This window comes from Terrapene carolina, unplaced genomic scaffold (assembly GCF_002925995.2).
Source record: "Terrapene carolina triunguis isolate 2854851 unplaced genomic scaffold, T_m_triunguis-2.0 Scaffold136, whole genome shotgun sequence".
Classification (NCBI taxonomy): Eukaryota; Metazoa; Chordata; order Testudines; family Emydidae; genus Terrapene; species Terrapene triunguis.
Genome location: NW_020664487.1, coordinates 4,849,128 through 4,862,701, shown reverse-complemented (window position 1 = coordinate 4,862,701; position 13,574 = coordinate 4,849,128). Strand labels below are relative to the sequence as shown.

General features: G+C 44.6%; 1 protein-coding gene across 1 annotated transcript in view; it reads right to left on the bottom strand.

Annotated features, from left to right (window-relative positions):
* NPFFR2 (neuropeptide FF receptor 2) overlaps positions 1-13,133 on the bottom strand; it is a 38,145-nt gene extending 25,012 nt beyond the window's left edge. The window contains exon 1 of the mRNA XM_026653350.2: positions 13,035-13,133. The gene's annotated coding sequence lies outside the window, so the exon portion shown is untranslated. The remainder of the gene's footprint in view (positions 1-13,034) is intronic.
* Between the last annotated feature and the right edge of the window lie 441 nt (positions 13,134-13,574).

Genomic DNA, 13,574 nt, shown 5'->3' with positions numbered 1-13,574 from the left:
GTATGAGACCATGTAATTAAATATTGTATCATAATGCATATGCACATGGGGACTGAATTAAGGTTGCTCGATCAACCTTAATTCTTGCATTTCCTAACTTTTGAATGCTTGATTTTGCAACTTTAATGTTCTTTTAATGTAATATTATATATGTTACATAAGGACTCCCAAATGTGTACATTTAAGTGATTGTGCAACTTGCATTGTATTTAGACCGTTTTCAAATGCATAATATTTACTTGACCAGAATTACCCCTACAGAGCTAAAAAAAAAAACCGAGGAGTCGTTGTGGCACCTTAGAGACTAACAAATTTATTTGGGCATAAGCTTTCGTGGGCTAGAACCCACTTCATCAGAAGCATGGAGTGGAAAATACAGGAGCAGGTATAAATACATGAAAGGATGGGGGTTGCTTTACCAAGTGTGAGGTCAGTCTAATGAGATAAACCAATTAACAGCAGGATACCAAAGGAGGAAAAATAACTTTTGAAGTGGTAAGAGAGTGGCCCATTACAGACAGTTGACAAGAAGGTGTGAGTAACAGTAGGGGGAAATTAGTATGGGGGAAATTAAGTTTAGGTTTTGTAATGACCCAACTACTCCCAGTCTTTATTCAGGCCTAATCGGATGGTGTCCAGTTTGCAAATTAATTCCAGTTCTGCAGCTTCACGTCGGGGCTCGTTCACCTGCACATCTACCAATGTGATATATGCCATCATGTGCCAGCAATGCCCCTTTGCCATGTACATTGGCTAAACCGGACAGTCTCTACACAAAAGAATAAATGGACACAAATCTGATATCAGGAACCATAACATTCAAAAACCAGCAGGAGAAAACTTCAAACTCTCTGGACACTCAATAACAGACTTAAAAGTGGCAATTCTTCAACAAAAAAACTTCAAAAACAGACTCCAACTGATACATACTAACACGGCTACCACTGAAACCCTTCAGAGCTGTTACTTTTTATTGTGCATTTTTCAAAAGAGATTAGGACTCACTAGAAGAAAGTTGTAAAAATTTTGATAACCAGAATGGTGCTAAAACCAGTATTAAAAAGTACTGGGCATGTTTTGTAATTTGTCCATGTATGTGGGATGAGACTCTAGGGCCACGGGCAAAGCCCATTGACCCAATGGTAAGAGTCCAATTGACTTGAAAAGTCTTTGGATCAGGTCCTTGGTCTTCAGGAGAGGCCAAATCCTGTAGCCACAGGAAGGGCTGCAGAAGACCCTGAACACTGTGGGACTGGAACATTTCCACTGCGGGTGTGAATCAGCACAGGCAGTTCACTCCACAAGAAGCTGCAGAGCACAGGGGAGTGTTTTGGAAACAGGCCTGGGGAAGAATGGAACTTGTGCATCCATTGCCTCCTCAAATCTACCAGCCAAAGGAGGATACTGCAGACATGGGCCCATTTCTCTAATAAAACATAGACAGAGGTTCATTAAATATTCATCCCTTTGGAACCCTGCTTGTAATTTCTGTTACAGCTTGAGAACAGCTCGGTTTATGGCTACCCTTTGCCCTCAAATTATTTTTTAATTCAGTGAGGAAAAATGACCTCAGTTGTAGGGAACTACATGTTGGGCATGAAGTTAAAGTAGCTTGTTCAGAATGTCCGGTGTTGTCTCCAGGCCATTCCATAAAGAATGACTTTGTGCACATCACATTCTACTGGCTAGAGATCTCCCTTGGAATAACGTCAGCTGCTTCGTGCTCTGCTCTTGGCAACAAGGAATTTGGCTTTTGTACCTTAGCAGCTGTACTGTCAATGGTTAGTTGTTTCCTGCATCTTTCCCAGTGCCTGATGCTGAAGTCCTTGTGCATGCGAAATACCCACTGGTGTCAGGGTATGGGGAGTTAGACTTCTAATTTGCCATCTTGTATCATTACAGATTTTCATCTGCTCCATCCTTTCAGTGTGGAGTGAAATTCACCCCAGTGCCGTGTGCAAGTATTAAGATGATAAGAACGGCCATACTGGGTCAGACCAAAGGTCCATCTAGCCCAATATCCTGTTTTCCGACAGTAAGCAATACCAGGTGCCCCAGAGGAAATGAACAGAACAGATAATCATCAAGTGATCCATCCCGTCGCTCATTCCCAGCTTCTGGCAAACAGAGGCTAGGGACACCATCCCTGCCCATCCTGGCCAATAGCCATTGATGGACCTACCTTCCATGAAATTATCTAGTTCTATTTTCAACCCTGTTATAGTCTTGGCCTTCATAACATCCTCTGGCAAGGAATTCCACAGGTTGACTGTGTGTTGTGTGAAAAAATACCACGCCATTTATGTGCCAATTTAAACCCTAATTTATGCTTTGTACTGGAACTCCCTAGAAGAACTCCTCTGAAAACAATACTACTTTTGTATATTTAATTCAACACATGAATTGTAGAAAACAGGGGCAAATATTTGGGAATTATAAGGACTGGAAGAACTGTAAAATAGGCCAGAGCAATTGTATCAATGTAAACGGAGAAGAGAGACAGAATGGAGGTGGAGTGTCAGACACCTGGCTGTACTTGTTACTTGTTTAGTCTGTGCACAGGTGACTAAACAAAATTGCAGAGGAGGAAAGAATGCGAGAAGGGGCTGAAAGCTGTGGATCCCAGCTGTGGCGAGCAGGGGGTGAATGGAAAGAGTGTTTCCAGTGTTTAACCATGCTGACAGTTAGGAACTTTTTCCTAATGTCCAACCTAGACCTCCCTTGCTGCAGTTTAAGTTTCGGGGGCGGGACCTTCCACCACCTCTGTGGGGGGCGGCATTTCGGGGGCGGGACCTTCCACCGCCTAGGGCGGCAAAAAAGCTGGTAGTGCTCTTGGCAGGGACACACCAACTGAGGCTACTGTGATGATTGGACTGTTAAAGGACTAAGCCCAGGGAGGGCTACAGGACATTACTGAGGGCTCTGAGATAGGCCCGGTTAGATTGTGTACTCCAGAAGGGATTGGTTTGTTTTCGCACATGGACTGTGTTTGACTTGGTGGAGGGCTGAGTCATCGAAGACCTGCCTGACGAGTGCAGCAGCTGACGAGGCATTGTGAGCGGAGGAAATCAAGGAAAAACTGCAGGCAATCACACACTCAACCAAGGGACACTTGCATGAGGTGAGTGCGCGCCGGTACAGACTCCTATTTTGCTTAGCCACCTTGTGGCTCACTATAGAAAACCCTGCAGTTACAATGCGGGGATGCATTGTCTCAAATCAGTGGAATGGCCATCTGAGTTTAAAATTCATAAAACTTTAAAAGAGATATAGCTCTCAGTTCTAGATAATTAGTTTATAGGTGCTGATAACCTGTCCCGGGAGCCTCTGTTAGTGATGGGTCACTTGTGGAAGAGGGAACATGGGGAGTTACCCAGCCACACAGAAAGAGCAATGCACAGGTTTTAATAAAGTTTTACTTGTTCAACTTAAACCTCCTTCAGCTTCACTTTTTCACATTGCATATTCTTAATTGTCAAAGTATCTAACAAGTGTTGTAATAGTTTTCTATATTTTAAATTGAAATTTGCTGACCAGATGAGTCTCACAGTGAAGGCCGTGCACCAGTAGTGGTAGACTGTGCGCTCATAGTTTGTACTGCATAGGGGGTAGATATAAACGTACGTGAACGTCTAATATAATTGCTTCTCCTTTGTAAGCTTTTGTGCATACAGGGTAGGATCTAGTCTGCCTAGTAGAAGGTTTTAATTTGTAATTGCCTATGCATGCAGTACTAGCCTTTGGCCTGGTCTACACTAGGACTTTAATTCGGATTTAGCTGCCTTAATCCGAATTAACCCTTCACCCGTCCACACTACAGAGCCAGTTAATTCGAATTAAAGGGCCCTTTAAATCGATTTCTGTACTCCACCTCGACGAACGGAGTAGAGCCTAAATCGATTTTGTTAATTCGAATTAGGGTTAGTGTGGACGCACACCACCGAATTACTGTGTTTAAGTTAATGGGGTAGTGTGGCCGCACACCACCGAATTAATGTGGTTTAAAACCGAATTAAGGTGCTTAGTGTGGCCGCGCACAATCGAATTTATACAACCTGTTTCCCAAATTCGAATTATCTAAATTCGGATTAATCCTGTAGTGTAGACATACCCTTTGAAATATTCAAGAAGCTAGCTTTTAATTCACTGACACTTATGCACGGATCACTATTAGTGTTAGAGATGACATTACACAGCTTCATATTATGAATATGCAAAAATGATGAGAAAAAGGTGTGGCCTAACAAGAAGTAGTAAAGACCAGGTCCACAAACAAGTCCTTGCCTCTGCACTGAAGAGGAGTGAAGAGCATGTTGCATCTTTTACAGACCACTTCATCAATAATATGCCAAACCCATTTAACCCTGAATCACATCCGGAGGTGCTTATGGACACATCTACTGGACTGCATGTAATATCAGATGTACAAGAGCCTCTACTGAAAACAAATGGAGAGATTGTGAGAGGTGCACTTGATTCTAATAGGACACGTAGCTTCTTCAGCCCGGTCATGAAGTCTGATATCAAAACATTTGCTGACATGGCCAAAAAGACCAAATTTAAGTCTGGCAAGGGAGAGACAATCACAGCAGCGATCAGTCAAGAAATTATTTTCTGCACAGCCCTGTCCTTAGCAAAAAATGATGTTTCAATGGTAATTGTTCTTAGTCACCCAATAGGACCTTTGCCTATGTCCCTTTTCCATGCTGATGGAACAATAAGAACAGACAACGCTGAATTAGGACATCAGGTGGAAGCTCAAGCTAAAAAGAATCCATGAGCTAACAGCATACAACAAAGAGTCCGTAGTGTACATCAGAGATATCATGGCTGTCCTACAAATGTAGCTGGAGACAAATTCCACACATTCATGAATTGTCTGCTAAGTAGTTGAGGTAGGTCCTAAAGGAGTTGACAAAGCTAACTCTGTAGGTGAAGTGTTTGACAAATATGAGAACAGTAACCCTGTGAAAACTGCAGAAAGACAGCACTGGACAGGATCTAATGTTGGATGCAAGTAATATCAGGTGATTGGTGGATGCTCTATGCCTCCATAGAAAAAGTTTCTAAACGTGGCATTCAACAAGCGGTCACTTGTAAAATTCCTCTGTGAATGTATGGTTCAAAATGCACCTGACAGCGTAGAAGCTTTCCCAGCACAAACTCTCCTTCTTCCTGGAAGCTTTTCCAATGGTAAAATAGCAAAGTCCATCACCGGTAGAGATGTTGAAGAAGCCCAAGACCTGCACAGTACTCAAGAGGAAGTGGACCCAAGACTGCTTCTGCATGCTGTATGTGCCAATATGGCCTTTGGGTTGCTTGATGTCAAAGGAACCATAATATTTAGGTCACCTGATACAGATGTTTTGGTCCTTGCTGATCACTACTTTCCAAAAACGGACCACATAGATAAAATGTGGATTGAAATGTGCACTATTACCAGCACAACTGACTAGCATCGCTTCATACTTGTGATGCACTCACTCCTGACTTCCACAACATGCTTCCTGCTATACACGCAGTGACAGGATGTGACTCTGTGTCATCCCTATTTGCTATGGGGGGAAATCTATATTTAATATTGTCAGACCAAAGAGAGTTACCGCTTCAGAGATCTTGCCAAATTGGGAGATAGTGATGAACAAGCTGCAATTGCTCCAGCAAGGAAGTTGGTAGCAGTGCTGTATGACCACAGCAAGAAAAAAGGAGGTCCACAGAGACCAGAATTGCTTGCGCCTCAATCTAGCCATCAAAAAGGACAAGTCACTGGCCAAACTCACACTATGTAAGGACAGTTTTGAAGAGCATGTCAAAAAAGCATCTTGGCAAACAAAGATGTGGATGTCTTCGCACATAGGTAAGCCAGATATTGGATCACCATTGCAACATAGATGGAAAAATGTGGATAATAAGATAATTCTTCTTTTCTTCATGGGCCAGTTAGCTTCTGAGCTTCTATGAGACCTTATTTGTGCCTGTATAAGTAGGGGTTGCTGCACAATCAACTATGTCTGTAGTCAGAACAATCTTCCCTGCACAGAACTGTGTACATGCCAAGGCAATGAAGGCTGTGGTAACTCATGCACTCTTGACAGAGATCATGATGATGAACAAGATGACGATGATGATGTTGACTAGAAATGTCACCAATGCTATCACATTCCAATGATACCTGTACAGATGTATTGTTAGATTTTTGTTTTACCCTTTTGATTGTTTTGTGAGGCTTTGATATCACAAATAAATCCATGTTTATGTCTTGAAATGATACACGGAACCATTAAACTAATAAAAATGAATGCAAATATTTCAAAGTGGTCATTTTAATGTGTTGGTGTTTATCCCTGTTTCTTTGGTAAAAGCCCCACCTGACAGCTCCACATCATACCTCATCTTAAAGTAGACATAAAAAACTTTCAAATTATGTATGATGTGAATGTAAGAGGGTACATTAAGTTGACCAAAGGAGTGGTTTCTGCTGCTTGCCTAAAATCACTTACCAAAACAAGAGACCACTTCCTGCCATTGGGTATTCCTAATTACTAGTGAAAAAGTTGTGTTCTAATGAGATTCTCATGCAGTAGATTTGCAGTTTCAATTGTAAAGGCTGTCACGATTATCAGGGTAGATGAGAGTTCTTTTTTAACATACGGACACAGAACAACCGGACTAGATTTTTATAACAATGTGAAAAATTAATAGAAGCTTAGCTTTAAAAAATATGCAATATTTCTAACGTACATTTTCTAAAACTCCCTAAAACAGAAATAGTCTCACGGTAAAGCGTGTGGCACACTGTGATGGGGTGTCCACCCCACACAGGACTGGAAGCGGTTAAGGTGGCCAGGTAGGCCTACTAACTCCACAGGCTGTGGCCTTAAGGAAGAGTCAAGGAGCAGGGATTGATTGCAAGCAGGCTGCTGCTGGGAAAGGGCAGTCACTCCCTGGGAAGAGGGAGGAGGGTTTGGAGCTGGTACACCCAGAGCAAGGAGGGGAGCCAGGAGTGGAAGGAAGCGGTCCAGGGAAGGAGCAGTGAGGGCTAGGAGAGGAAAGCCTTGAACTGCTGAGTTGAGGGTCCCTGGCCACTGGGGAAGTGGCACAGGCAGAGCAGTGAACTGGAAGACTGCTTGGGTCACTGTGGGAGTGACAGAGAATTTGGAGGAGTATACCCCTTCCTCCCAGAAGGGGGGAAAACGCTGAGTGACCTAGCTTGAGGGCTGAGTCAGAAAGAGGACGCTGCGGTTCCTGGGACGAGAGAGGAGTTGCAGACTGGAGAGAGAGCGAGAGATGGTGTGATGATATGTGATCACAGGAAGGGGGGTCACCCTCAAGTGCTAATTCCCAGAGTGACCAGGAGGAGGCGGTGAGTGATGTGTCCCATCACACACATACAGAATATAGGACTGGTGACCAGGGGTTCCCACAGACACTCCTGCTACCTCTTGGTGAAACATTATCCTCCTAGCACCGAATTATTGAGAGCCTGATTGTGCAATCCATACACTGGTGAAGACTGGTGCAAGTGGTCCTACTGGCTTTAAGGAGACCTTGTGTAAATAAACACCCAGCAGTGTAAGTAAGGGTTGCACAATGAGACCCTTAGAGTACGTGCCCTAATTTTCGGCAGGTGAATTATCCCATCAATGGGACAATTCATCTGCTGAAAGTTGGGCATCTCTAAATATCTTGCTGGATTGGGGCCTTCGAGCCCAGGATCTGCCATTCCAATGTTGTTCACGGTCAGTCTCCCTTATGAGCCTATAAATTCGAGCTTGCCCGAGGAGGTAATTATTCAGTCATCTACCTAACGAAAGATAAAACCAAGGCTATGTAGTGGGAGAGTTAAGTTTCCTGCATCATTAGCTTAGATGGCCTTTTCATTACTTCAGTTGTCATGGGAAAAATTCAAAGGAGAAGATACTTAGCAATAAACTTAGGCCTTCCCGTGTCTCCTCTCACCCTCCACCCCAATCATCACAAAGTACCCTCTGCTTTGATTTCTATAAGGAGTGTAATTTGAGGACAGCAACGAGAAAATGTAATTGCATGGTTTGGATCAATAGTATTTTTAATTGTCTAGAAACATGTCTTTCCTGATTATAACCTTTTCTGCTGCATTACCTGTTCTAATTTAAATATGTTTAATTTCGATCTTTCCCGTGACAGGGCAATGTCCATAATACTGTATTTCCAACACAGAATAGAGCAGCTGAAAAAAAAAACAAACCTCTTGTATCAATACCATTAAATACTTGGCTCATTTGCTACACTTGGCTGACTGGAACCTGTCTTACGCTAGGTCTACACTATGGGGCGGGGGGTCGACCTAAGATACGCAACTTCAGCTACGTGAATAGCGTAGCTGAAGTTGCGTATTTTAGGTCGACTTACCTGGCTGTGAGGACGGCAGCGAGTCGACCTCTGCCGCTCCGCCGCCGCTCCACCGTCGACTCTGCTTCCGCCTCTTGCCGCGGTGGATTTCCGGAGTCGACGGCAGAGCGATCAGGGATCGATTTTATCACGTCTTCACTAGACGCGATAAGTCGATCCCCAATAGATCGATTGCTACCCACCGATCCGGCGGGTAGTGAAGACGTGCCCTTAGAATGAATAGGGTCTTGATCTGATCAAGTTCAAAGCACTGCCTGTGAGGTGCTAAGCAACCTACAACTACTTCTGAAGTCAATGGAAGTTAAAGGTGCTCAGCAGTTGACAGGATCAGGCGCTACACAGATGACCTTGTGAAAATGACTTCTTTCAGCTTCATCTAGGGCAGTGGTTCCCAAACTTTAACAACCCACGAACCCCTTTCACTAAAATGTCAAGTCTCGCGAACCCCCTCCTAAAAATGAATATTTCCAGGGGGTTTCTCCTTTACCGGAGTATAAATTATAAAAAGCAGTGATCTTGGAAATATAACATTTGTTTTTATGACATGCTTATTACACACAATTTATTATTATTTATCATTATAGTATTTTTATTACATTATGAAAACGGCAACACTCTTCCAAGATCTCACTTTCGTAGCTTGTATCACTTTGAATAAGCCTGTTATAAGACAAGGCTCCTATGTTTCATCAAGGAGTATCAGATGTGAAACAGCATGAAGGCATTTAAGAAGCCAACTCAAAGAGTTCCTCCTTCACAAGCATTCATGTCTTGAGCAGTCCAGGCAAACAACGCACGTTACAACAAAGCTTAAACTTGTTCTTCATAATAATTTTAAAAACAATACTAGCTGCCTATTTAATTTTAAAAACAGCAAAAAATATCCACCTCCCTTTCCATTTCTTATAAGGAGTCTTGAAGTTTAAATCTCCTCAGTATGATAGATATGCTTGCTTTGATCTGCTTCGCTCTTGGAAGTCCAGGAGCTCCGGGCTGCTGGCCCCATGTTGCCCAGGGTTCATAGGGACAGCTCTGTCTGCCATTAGGGAATTTTTTCCCGATAATCCCCTGTAACATTTCGTGAACGCCCAGGGGTTCACGAACCTCAGTTTGGGAACCACTGATCTAGGTATACAATGTTCCATGTTCAGCATCTTAATCTTATCTTTCAAATCTTATTTCTGCAAGTACCCCCATTTCCTTCTACACTGAGACAGTATGAATGAACGACGCCAACTCACTGGAGTAAGGGCTGCAGGATCAGGTCCCATATCAGTGTATATCAGTATCTAATAAGTTTGGATTGATGAATGGAAGAGAGAGAATATAATGTGAAAAGATAAGGATTTGGACGTAATTTAGCTATTACAAGGTAACTTGTAACCAACAAGCCCCATGCAGCGTGAAATAAATATTCTAGTGGAAATCTTCACTGTTAAAAACCTGATGCTGTTTCTAAGGACCAAAAGTTGTGATGCCATGAGAGCTCAGATTCTGCAGTGCCCTGTGGTCCTCGTGGCATAAAGGGGTTGGAACCACTCCTGGGTAATAATTCTGGCATAAGGGGGGTCCCCAGGCACTGTATAGCTGCCGCAACAGATCTACACTGTCCCCTGCAGCCCCCAGCATAAGGGGTTTACTGAGGGCATGTAATGGAGGAGAGGGTAGAACAGACTATACCCCTGCTATTCTGCGCTACAGAATGGCCCCTGGAGAGGCTGCTGTAATTTAGGCTGGGTGCTGGGCATGCCCCCAGAAGATCCTGGAATATATACTGTGCAAAGTTGGCTTAAAGGTGTCAGAGTGTAGTAATGGAGGAATGGAGAGTCTGGCCCCAAAAATTGGAGGGCCAGATTTTGATCGCTTTCCTCATCTTGAAGAGTATCTGATTTCATCTTGAAGAGTATCTGGGGTAGTCCCACTATAAGTAGTGACTAGGACTATTTGTAGACTAAGGCACTTCTCAGTGTGAGAAAAGATATCAGATTCTGGCCATAAAAAAAGCCACTGGCTCGCTTATGTAAAAACAGAGCTGGGTAAAGGGTCTAATTCTGAACTGTTAAAATGAATTGAATCCCTCTCAAAATGCAAAACACGGAGAAGGCACTACTAAACATGAGAAATGATGACAGAATCTGGTCTTAGTTGAGGAGTGAGAACCTTATCAGATTAAAATGTGAATTCTGAACACGAATACAAATATATTTTAAAATTGGTAAACCATGTACGGTGTCAAGGTATCAGCCCATGTCCCTAGAAGTAATTCAGCCAAAAAGTGTCATCACATTTTACCATTTACTCAGGTGCGTATTGACACAGTATATTGTCTGACATATGCGTGATCCACTAGTAAATCACTCACATAACCTTGTCCTGGAGCAAATCACCAAGCTACATGTCACATTAGAAACTAAAGAGAAAATTAATTAGGGGAGTTTTGCCATGAACTTCAATTAATATTGTTACTGTATGTATTGCAGTAGCAGCCAGAGGCCCCTGTAAAGGATGAGGAATCCACTATACCCGGCATTGTACACACACAATAAAGAGAGTTGACCCAGAGAGTTCACAATTTAAGTATGGGAGCAGGGTCAGGCCCAGAGAATTTATAAAACAGTTTGTAACAGGAACTATTCAGAAAAATACCAGTGGGCAGCTTTCTGTGCATTCTGCTGTGATCTCCACTGTATCCTCTATAAAGGAGTCACAGAGAAATCTTGTGGTTAAAATATTGGGGGGTGGGGAGGATTCAAAGAGTTCACCCTGACAGTCCATGAACTGCTGAAAGATTCTGCTCTCATTTACACCTGTGCTCTTAAATCCAGGGAAGTAAATGGAGTGACACCAGTGTAACAGCAGTAGGACTCCAGCCCAGAATCTGTAATTGTTTTGTTTGGTGACATTATACACTGTAGCTCCTGAGATGTAATCAGAACTGATATTTAGAAGATAAAACACCTCATTTTGCTTACTAAGCGCTAGGTGTGTTTCACCTGCTGCTTGTAACCATGGATATGCAAATAAAAGGAAAGATAGGAAATGGAAAACATTTTCTTCTCCATTTAGAAGATAACCTGAATGCTCAAATCACCCCCTAAAGGCTTATTGTGAGGCAAATGCGCAATATGTCAGGCTGGGTACAAAGTATTACGTTTTATGATAAAGAACAATTGCACCAACTTGTTTTAATGGATGTCTTTCAGGTTGGTTTTCAGTGCTAACTTGTCGTCTTAGGGTCTGATTCTCCTCTCACTTGCACCAGTATACATTTGGGATGGGTCCATTTTAATAAATTAAAAACAAGTGTGGCAGGACAAAAAAACTAGTGAGTACAGCAGAACTTGGCTACTGTTCTACTGAATCCACAGTAAATAACACAGATGCCCCTGAGTAAGTGCACATCTATGGGCCGGATCCTCTGCTGCTGTAAGCCAGTACCTCTATGCCAATTCAAAGCAGCTGAGGATCAACCCTATAGCAAAATCATTTCAAGTATGGGGATTTCCACCCTATACACTGTTAGCCATTCACAGTTTAGCACAGGAAAAACACAGCCACATTGCCTGACTGGTGCAAATAAGCATTATCGTTCATCTAGAGGCAAATCCATCAATTTTGCCAGTCCAGGTGATGATAACCCAGAGCTCCACACATTATTTAACACGTGAAATGAAACTGACAGCTCCTTTGGATTGTAGCTCCCTCCGCACACAGTGTCTGATTTCTTCATATTTGAGTAGCTAGTGTGCTTTTAAACCATTTTCACACTATCACCATACTAGTCTTCCCACAGTTTTTGTACCAATTAAATAAACTGTATTGGCTAGAATCGAATGTAGTTACATTGGTGCAACCCATCTAGTGTGGAAGCAGATATGCCAGCATCAAAGTGCTTATACCACATAGCTCATTTCTGTCAATGATCATTATACCTATATAAGCACTTTTTTAACAGTATAACTGTGCCACGCTGGAGGAGTTACCTCCATGTAACTATATCAGTTTATAAACCCAGTTCCTTAGAGTAGTACAAAAGCTGGGCGTGGCTCAATCCTAAGAATAACAGTTTTCCAGCTTCACTACACTGTCTTTAAATGTAAAATTACAGAGTCCATTAACTGACGTGAAACCCCTTCAGCCAAATGGAGACGTTGAAGGTGTCAAGGAGCAGGTCTATTTCAAAAGTGGAAAGGAAGCGCTACTTCCGTGCCTCTAGCCCACTGACACTTCAGAGCCATTTCTCCCCTGTGGCAGGCGTGAAACATTTTTCTTGTGGGTCGACGACGTCCAGACTCGTCTGCTTTTGTCAGGATTTCCAGCCTGTTACTCGGCAGGGCTGGAAAGACTCCGCTCCCGGGTCCAGACGCTGAAACACAACCGAGGCGAGCCAACACTCCCGGTTTGGGCGGAAGGACAGCCTGGCACGAACTGCCCCGCACACAGCGGCGGAGACAAACCAGCGCTTTGACCCAGCCTGCCTAGCCAGGACCCGGACAGAAGGGAGGCAGGGGTCGGGGTGATCCGCCAGCTTCCCCCCGGCATGCACACGCCGGCCCCCGCGCTCCGCCAGCCGAGTTTCCGAACACGCGTGGGGCCGGCTCCGCCCTGCCCTCGCCTGGCCCGGCTCCCCGTGCCCACCCTACCTGGTCAGCGCAGGGGCTCCGCGGCGTTCCCCTCCTGGCCCGGCCCCACGTGCTCCATGGCCCGGGAGCGGCGCGGCGAGCCGGGCGCTCTGCCCGCTCGCCGAGGGGGCCCCAGCCCTGCCCCGCTGCCGGGGCCGGCATTTGAGCAGCATTGGAGAGGGGCGGGCCTGGGGGGCGGGCGGCCCTTCCCCGTCTTGCGGGAACGGAGGAGGGAGGGAGTCAGAGACGAGCCGTCTGTAGCCAGCCAGAGAAATGCCGCAGAGAGACACCCAACGCCCGGAGTGCCCGCCCCCCAGCCCAGTGCAGCCCCCACTCACCCCGCTCGGCCCCCCAGCAGCAGCCCCTTGGCGTCCTTCCACAGCTCGCCTCCGTCCGCACCCAGGGGTGGCCGGAGCCCCGCTTCGCTGCTCTGGGGAGTCCCAGTCGTGTGTGTGGTGGAGAGCGAGTGGGAACATCAGGCAACATCTACTCCGTCTTCCTAGCAAGGGTCTAGTCCACCCCTCGAGCAAGGGATGGAGGAGGTGTTGGTTGCCTAACGTG